Raw genomic sequence first — 10,050 nt, 5'->3', positions numbered from 1 at the left:
AACTTCAGGGTTTCATTCGGCCCCACAACTTTTGACAAAAAGCGTCACAGCTTTAATGCCTTTTTATACTCTAGAACGAATCAATTCAAAAATGGTCGACTCAACAATGTTCATTACCAGTCACCGCCCGTACTACTTGCAAATGCAGAACTACATAATTTCAAGTTCACATGAATAAGCTTCCCTGTAGAAAAAAATTAAGGTGACTTTCCAGTCATATACAGCAAGCATAGAACACAAGAAATCAACTACTTTATCCACAGTGACATTATCTCCGTCACCGGAAGCTTAGACATGTTCAAAACTCACCGCATTAAAAAGGGAAAAGAAGAAAAAAAATAAAAAGGAGGGAATGGGAATGGCTACCAACTATTTTCACATACAATTGGCACAAAACAGATGAATCTGTTATTCATCACGCCTTTCCAGCGCGCAACCAAAAGCAATCAATAATTGTATCGAAGGCCTCTCAGTAGCCAATGCACCACGGAAAATACAGAAACAAAATAACATCTGACAAAAAAAACGCATTACAGTAGAGTTCTATTCTACCCAAACAGCTCAGGAAAAAGGCGAAACAAATGCCCAATGATCGGCAGGATTTGCAATAATTACAATTCAAAATCCCAGGGCTGCAGCCACATATCTACACATTGGAGAAGAACAGATTTACATTGGCAATGCAATACTGCCTTAATTGGTTCCTTTCCGAGCATTCGAAAACATTGTACCTTCGTCATCAGAATATGGCCCGCCCAAAACGCTAGATCCATCAGGCAGATTATCAGGCAAAGCGTTTGTACTATCACAGCCGCCACTTATCTCTGCAACACTGTTGCCTATAGAGGACTCGGACAACGAAACCAGGCCCATGGTGGCAATTCTATTTGCAATAGCATCCACATCTCTGGTTCCCGAGTAAAAGGCTCCAGCTTCCACTAGCAAAGTATACTCGTCTGATCAGTATTGGTTAGCATAACTGGTAGGACATTCATGAATTGAGAATTAGTTTGGCTCGAACTACTGATAAGTAGTCTCAGAGTCTCTCTAGCACCTTCTCACCAAGAGTCAGCAGTTTCAGGAATCAATGGGTTTACAAGTCTTGGGTGCAAAGGTGGAATAGCACTTGCAATGGTCGGTCCAGCACTGACTAGGTAGCCTTGACCCGAGGAACAAACATCAATGAGTGGAATGTGAACAATGGGGTCACGCATTAAGGGAGTGAAAGTTGGGATTTGCTGTGAACTTGGAATTGGCAACCGAAAGTAAAGGGTCTGGCAGAAAGCCAGGAAAATCCAGCGAGGGGAAGTCAGCCAAACTGAGAGGATGGTAGAGGGCTTAACAGGTTTGGATGGTCTGCTGGCGGATAATAACGGAGGAAGGGGTGGCAGTAAAGGTGATTCAACCGATGAGGTAGATATTTCTGAAGGTGTGGAAGGATATTGCAAACTCGATGTACCTTGGGGGCACCAACAATAGTATGGAGAGAAAATAGGTGGACTAGACAGAACATGAGATACAGGGAGCTGAATTGGTGGCAAGGACAATTTACCAAGAGATTCAAGAACACTAGAGGGTGCCAACGGGCAACTCTTAGCTTCCTGCAATTTTTCATTCCCAGATTGAATGCAAGTCACATCAATGCTGAGTGGCAATGCAGCCATTATGTTATCAACTGCTGAAGATTGGTTGTCCACACGACGCCTTACTTTTCCTGCGTGGCATTCCTTTGAAGAAGACAATTCTTGGGTAGGCCCTCTTTTGAAGGAACTTGATCTAGGGCTGAGACTTCCCTGATAAGCTGAATTCGTTTTAACTGCCAGACTGCCAGTATGTCTGGAACGCAGAGACTTTGTTGTGGAGGTTGAATCAGAGACGTCTGGAGTGGTAGAAGAAGTGGCAAGAGAACAAGCAGGTATTTCCCTGCCATTGCTTCCCACAAGGTAGGCACGAAGGTGAGTTGCAAAGCAATCAAGACGTGACTTGCTGATTCCGGTTAAATCAGCTATAGATGGTTTCCGCTTTAGTATATCTTTCATCTATTATTGAAACAGAAAATGCATTAGTAACCACTGAAAAATATTTCAAAGAACACACACAGACAGACTGACACGTTATTGATCATATGACAACTTCCTTGTATTTTCCCTCCTTCCAATCAATATATTCATGTTCCTGATTAATTGTGGAAAAAATTCAAGAGGGAGGAAGGAAGAAGGAAATCAACTCCTGCAGACCTGGCTATTATTGATTGCAAAGTTGAGTTAATCATCATTTCTATAAATAAGAAAATATGCATAAATATTATTTGCAGTATTTCAAAAACATCATATAAAAAATTCCAAAGCTTAAATTAGTTTTTCTAACCAAACAGTGCACAAGTATGTGCACGCAAATAATCATTCCCCCAAGAAGCTGTTGGCAATACCTTCGCAAGCAATTCAATTCCAAAAGTTTTTGATTTCTCGAGCACCAAAAGTAAAAAACTCTACCATCTGAGATCTTTAAGTTGAAAGATCGGCCAGAACTGTCTGCAGGGATCTCATGAACTTCAACAGCAGGACAATGGGTTTTACTACTTAGGGTGAAACAGCCTTTCTGTACTACCATCATCACCAATGAATGAGAGGCGCAGACCAGAAGCTGGCAATAGTGTAAGATTTAAATCCCCCCTGAAAGAAAAAGGAGAAATGGAAAATGATTTAGCAACACATACCAAAAACTGCAACAAGAAACTGTGCAACATCTTGAATAAAATCATAGTTAGCAGTGAATAATTAAATGCACTATGTCAGCACATAGGGCTTATACCGAGTTCATAATTTTGCATTAATGACATGAATTAGCAGATGACTTGTACGTGCTAGTGAACAAATCAATTAAGTTTTGTGAGGCTAGACAATATAATATCATTTTGGTGTTTGCTGGATCTGGCAGCCCCGTTGGATTGCATTATTCGATCAGTTGCAGGTTTCTTTTTACATGCACCCGAAGCTGGCATAATTGTAGCACATCTAGTAGATATCTGGATTACTTCCACTAAAAGCTTGTTCAATGGACCATGATAATTGCTCCTCCATGGCTTTAACATTTCCATACATCAACAATAATTTGACAAAAGTTCATTCTATATTCACTAATCTTTTTTCCTGAAAACCATCATTAAGTAGCATTGCTTGTGATATTATTAGCGAAAGTATCAAAAGTTAAGGAACATCCCAAGAATACCCTGAAACCATGCTCCAAATGGATTGTGATAAAAATCCTCCAAAACAAATTGTAATGTTCATAACAACAAACTAGAAGAACTAACAAATAGGAAAGGTAATACACATTCAAGAATGCAATGACAAGTTACAAAAGAGCGTCTTGCTGAACTCAAAACATTTTACACGCAACCAGATTGCAAAGGCAGTGTGCAGATTATATCATGAGGTTAGCATGAGGATGTTAAACTGGTATGAAACTACTAACGCTCAGATTCTGATTCAGTTCAAATGTTCTTCCTATATATCCAAAAAGCAGTAGCAAGTTACATTATCATATGTAGGAGATGAAACTACCTTTACTTCCTCATAATTCAGAGATCATAATAGAATACGCCCACTTTACCTACAAGTCAAAAGATATTTTTACTTGGAAGCATGAACATTATCACCACAAATAAGCTAAAACATTTAATCCTGCAAACTCTAAAATTCATCAACTACAAAATATACACACTTTCAAGATACAATTATGTTTAAAAATTAACTCGATGCTGATGGAAAAGCTTTAATGAAATGTCAATAAGAAAACATCTAAGTATGTGCCAGAGTAATTATAGGAAATACAAAGGTTAGAGAATTCTTTTATATCAATAACCAACTTGACAAGGAATGACTGCTAGACAAGTATTCACTTGGTCATACAGCATCATGAAGCAAAACCCAGTATGCAGAATGTCATTTCTAGTCTCTAGATGAAGCAGCCATAAAACAGCTGTAATCGACAGTCATTCCATAGGAGCCAAACATTCATCTGAATTATGTTATCAAACGATCCTTGTGACTTGAGTTCATTGAATTAATAAAGCAATAAATGCACAAATTGTCCTACTATCAGATGGTAATCCAAGAGGTTAAAGTACAAGATGAATAATGCGCTTAAAGTACAAGATGATACTATTGGAACATAGCAGAGGAATGCATAAAACATGTAAAAATTATTTCAAACATATGCGAAATGCACAAGGACAAGCTCGCAAAGAGATATGGTTGGCGTATACATGATATCTGAAAAATACATCTGAAAACTTACAGGTACAATTACATTGATGATATACTGCAAACAAACATGAAGTATAGTTTAATTCAGCTGCCTGCTTAGGATATTAATTGCATAACCGTGTGAATGATTGGATCAATTAACATTAGACAGTGAAAGAATCATCACATTGGTTATATCTTCACACACGAAGGGGTTGTTCATAAATCAATTTAGCATGCTCACACTTCACATAAATATAAACATAAAGCACCACACAAGTAGTCTCACAAGTCAGAATATCAAGCTCGCACAATTATATGAAACTATAAAATAACCCCAATTAAAGAAATCAGAGTACAATTTAAACAGATTAAAAAATAGAACCGCAGCTGCAGCATAACGCGGTAGAATTAAAGCATTGGAAACAAGATAAGAAACATGCAAACATTCAACTACCAGAGTCTGTCACTGTTTCCACACACAAACCTCAATCAATACAATAACTCAAAAAACACAGCACATGAATGCACAGACAAAATAAACAGTCCAGTATCCGTATAGAATTCAATTACCTTATGGTAGTCGGGCACAATAGAGTCCCTTGCTTGTTAATCTTCCCAACACGAATCGAAACCAGAGGTATGCAGAAACACCTAGCTAGCCTACCAACCTCTGACGGCTCAAAGTGCTATTCAACAGAACAAATCAAAACGAAATCAGACATCTTAATTACAAAAGATAAATGATAAAAACAAACATTAACCAAACTTAGTTACCTGGCTGAGATGTGCTAAGAGCCGGTCCTCAGCCACGCCACTGGAAGCATTCAGTTTCAACAACGGCTTTAACCTCTCGTCAGCTCTACAAGCTCCCATGACCTGCATGTCTAGAGCTTGCAGCCACTGCAAAACCCTATCTTCACGATCATTCCTTTGAAGCAACAAATCTCCGTCTCCTTGGTCCACTAGAATGTCCGTCAATCGCTCCGTTAACCCAGCCTCACTTGGCTCGCTCCGCTCTGCCGAAACCCTGCCAGATCCCGCGGTAGAGGTTCCACCGGCGCTCGATATCGACGATGAGTCGTCGAAATCGTTAACGTTTGATTGTTCACCGTGATCTTCGTTGAATTCTTGCTTTCTAGAATTAGCCATCAGACAATTTTTAAAAAATTAATAAAATCCAGACTCAAATTCGAAACCCTAAGCTTCAGTTTCTCCTTGAAATGGAATCCGATTAAGAAATTAAAAAAGGAAAAGAAAAAGAAGATCGAATTGTTATTGTAAAGCAGGTATTTAGAGAGAGAAAATTAGGAGATAGTCTTAGAGAGAGAAAAAATATCTGGCACAGAGGAAATGCTGGTGGCTTGGAAAAAACCAAGTGAAACGGAGGGAGATATAAATTACCTGCCCGGATTCGAAAGAGTTTTTCAAATTGCGATTTGTGTAGTTTATGTGTCCGGGCGTGGTTTCATAGGGGCCACGTCAGAACTTCGGACGTAGAGGCCCAGGGAAGGCGATGTATGTGTCGCTGCATCAATGTTTAAAGATTGTATTTTTTATTATTTTTTATTTTAAAATTTTATTTTATTTTTAATATTAATATATTAAAAAAAATTAATAAAACAACTATTCAACTACAATGCGTATGTAATCTTTTTAGGTCGAGAGACAGGGCCACGAGCCCAATAGGATGCATGCTAATTGCTGGTTGCTGCAGAAAGAGGAGGTTAAGCCTATATTTGGAAGTCCAGTTTAAAATGGAGGTTTGTTAAAATTTATTTTTTATATTTTTTATTTTTAAATTATTTTGATGTATTGATTTATAAACTACACTTCTTTCAACATCCATATATTAAGGTAACTTTTGAGATTGTAATTTTTAAAAAAAAATTTTTAGATGTAGTTTTAAAAAATATATATTTTAAAATTCACTGTGAGATAGATTTTTGTATGAAAAATAAATTTTTACAAGAAAAAACATGTAATTTAAGCTTATAAGAAACCAAGGTTTTAAAGGCAATGTACGGTCTGGTATAAAAAATAAAAATTATTTAGTTACTAAATGATTTTAAAATAGTAAGTTTAAAAAAAAAATGTGCTCAAAAATATTGTAAGATAAAATTTTACATGTAAAATAAAAAAATAAAAATTATTTTTAAAACTTTTACAAAATCAATATTTAAAATATAATTACATGCAAGACCAGTATAAAAAATAAAAACTATCTATCTATTTTTATATGATTTTTGAAAAAATAAAAACTATCACCATCCTAGGAGGGCGACAAAAGTGCAAAAATAAACGGTGATTTGTGCTTGATAAATAGAGGAGAGACCGATTATAAGCGGGATATTATTTTGCGTCTCATAATCCCGAAACTACTCAATTTATAAAGCTTGAAAGCGACAGATTCAACAGGAATGCAAAGTTAGTTTCGGGAGGCGGTTTTCCATGGACTGGGACGGGGACTGGTAGTTAACTACGTGACATCATATGTTACTGTGGGTCCCACGTAAATAATTTTGATTTATTGACTGTGGAGACTGGAGAGGAATGTACAATTGAGGGTGAAGAAATGGCATATTCTCAAATGCTGTTTTCAAAGCAAAAGGTCATCCAACCATTACTGTACTTGAAGCAGTCTCTTTCCATGGCCCACGAAAAGATCAAAGTAAAGCAGCATTGAGATGGACTGACTATGTGCACCATAAAAAAAAATATTTTAAGAAAAAAAATAGCATTGTTTAAGCAAATTGATAAAATAATACAGATTAAAAAAGTTTTAAGCGGGGGGCATAATATTGTGAGATGTCACTGGTATAAATAGAGTATTTTTAAAGAAATTGCTCAACGAGTTGGTGAAATTACAACGGGAAAAAGGACAGAAACAAATATAAAAATATTCCTGATATCATTAAAAAAAAATTGATAAAATAAATATAACAACTAAAAAATATCAACAATCTTTACCCATAATCAAATGAGAAATTACAATTAAAAAAAAGATAAAAGAAAAAAAATCCCAAAGATTAAGGGTGTTTAAACCTGTTCTAGTCTGGTTTATATTAAAAATCAAATCGAACATTTGTTTGCAATTAAAAAAACAAATTGAACATGGTTTTTTAATTTATGAAATTTTCTATCCAAATTAAATATAAAAATCAATCCATAGTATGGTCTGGGTTGATTTGTTTATAGACAACTACTTTTAAATGGGTTTGTTTTTTAATTATTTAAATGACCCCATACTAAATTAAGCTTTGATAATTTCTTTTTGGGCTTAGTTTTTGGGGGGGTTTTTTATATATTTTAGTTTTGAAATTTATGACCCAACCAGATGACTCATGCAACCAAAAAACATTTAATTTTTTCACATGGCATCAAATTTAATTATTCATACTTGAATTATCCAATATCAGACATTAATTTTTTCAATTGATAGCAATAACTGCAACCCAAAAATCTAAACCATGTTCAATGGTCTAGCACATGGGTTCGATTTAAACATATCTAAATCTCTTAACATAGATCACAAAACCAGCAACAAGAACCAAAAAATCAACAACGAGTACAGGATAGTAAGAGTGTGTTTCCTGCAAGTTCTTGGCTTGATTGCAGAATATGGGAACTTAAAGGCATCCGACTAATTAAAGGACAACAGATATGATCCAAGGAGCCTGCGTATGTATTTGTATTAAAAGTGAAGGTTGGGTATGGGGACTCACTAAAAAAATAAAAAAATAAAAAAAATTAATTTTTTATTGTTAAGTTTTGTATCACAAATAGATTATACCCAACCACAATCTCAACCATAAAAACTAAAATAAACACACTCATCAGCATGCACAAACCATGGGGACTTGAAGGCATTCGGCAAAGAATCATATGAAGCATGCATGGTATTTTAAAACTTAAAAACAGCTTGAAGTATCAAGTGTAAATATTCTTCATCGGATTTGTTTAAGACACTGGATTTATTTCACCGTATAAGCAGCATGTAATTATAATAATATGCTGATATTCAGAAAATTGAGAGATATGATAGGAGTGGGATGTAAAATTAGGGAGATTGATACTGCTTGTTTGATTACTGGTCGGCGTATACTTCTCAAAATTAGAAATTGTTGCAATTCTCCATGATTATAGTATTGAAATTAGAAATTGACGCAATTCTCAAAATTATAAATTGATACAATTCTCTACTTATGATTGATTTTGTCAAAACGAATTCCTTCATCAAAACCCAGTTTTAACCTTGAAAGTCTATAAATTTAGACAATTAAAACCAGCAATAAATTAAAATAAAATAAAAACATATCGAGAGGTAATAGAAAGAGACCTAAGAGGAGAGGTCACAACAATTGTCAAACAAATGAATCGACGGGCTGAGGGAGATCGGGGAGTGTCACGGGGTCAAACAGGAGAGAGGGGCCAGCGGAGGTGGGGAGTGGCTCTCGATAGTAATTTAGGGTTAGCTGAAAATTGTCTATTTATTAAATCTTAGGTGTACCGATCTGACTTGCCTGTTCAATTAATTTCAGTTTTTTTAAAAATTAAAACTAAATGTTTCTTCTTCTAAGTTGATTTTTTTTTTAGATTGTTTTTTTTTTTTCTCAATTTTTTTTTTTATTTTCTTTGCTGGTCTTTTTTTCCAACATCCCTATGAAGAAGTTATGCTAAAGCTTAGTTCTGTTTAATCAACGTTATTAAAAAGATCTTGATGAGGTAAGGATTAGCCTTCACTTTATATTAAAGATAATGAGCTACCTGCCACATGTAATCTACCTCGATCATTAGTTATTATATTTGACATTGTTAAATTTTATTTTCGTCAATATCTTTTTTATAGTATAATAAGGATGTAATTGGAGCTTCAATATACATTTAAGTTTTTTTTTTTTTTCTTTCTTCTCTTAATTGATCACTTATCTTTTAAAAAATAGTATATCCTATTCCGATTATTTTTTTTTTTGTGTTAAATTCATCTTATTTCATCCATATTTAAGATTTTTTTATGACATCAATAATGTCATAATTAGAGTTTTGACATGCCTCAATCGATTTTTTTTTTTCTTTTTTTCTCTCCTCTCTCCTCATGACTACTCATTTGACAATTTTTTTAAGACACCATGTTTCACATTAACATCTTAAAATGTCATGTTTTCTAACTATAATATGTATCAGATTGTGTTATTTATATATAAAAAAATTATTAGCTTTTTTTTTTTCAAATGAAATAAGCAAAAAAAAAGAAAAGAAGAATGGGGCGACTTTGCTCATTCACAGAACGAAACTCATTCCGGGCTACTGGATGAGGAAGCAATTTACCGCATCCGATTTTTGCAAAAGTTTAATCATGGGCCATGGTAGTGTCCGTGGGCATTAACATGAGGATTGAGGAGCATCCTTCAACACACTGCTTGCAAATGCCAAGGCAGCATTACAGTGAAGTATAAGGCGGCCGCATGTATACTTTAGAAACATAAGAAAAGCATAAAATACCAACACTTCAGCCGGCAATGACTTGTGATGTACTGGTCGTCTGAAGATGAAGCGAAGCAAACATCAGGATTTTTTTCCCTTAAAAAAATGATACAATTTGGTTAAAACTCCAGAAAAATATAACACATTTTCTGACGTTGATTAAAAAAATTTAAAAAAATAAAATAGCGTAAACATAACTGTATTTTTAAATATCAGTTTTGGTACAATCGACAACCTTATTTAACTTAAAAAAATTAACCTAAAAATTTTATAAAAAATTTAATGACCATAAAATAAAATTTAAAATCCAATAACCAAA

The 10,050-nt window shown here is 34.7% G+C and overlaps 1 pseudogene; it reads right to left on the bottom strand.

Moving 5' to 3' along the window:
* Nucleotides 1-611: 611 nt before the first annotated feature.
* LOC118059626 (uncharacterized) lies at nt 612-5,631 on the bottom strand (annotated as a pseudogene).
* Between the last annotated feature and the right edge of the window lie 4,419 nt (nt 5,632-10,050).

The sequence above is a fragment of the Populus alba genome, chromosome 10 (assembly GCF_005239225.2).
Source record: "Populus alba chromosome 10, ASM523922v2, whole genome shotgun sequence".
Classification (NCBI taxonomy): Eukaryota; Viridiplantae; Streptophyta; class Magnoliopsida; order Malpighiales; family Salicaceae; genus Populus; species Populus alba.
The sequence above is the reverse complement of the archived record's forward strand: the minus strand, read 5'-3'. Positions and strand labels throughout refer to the sequence as shown.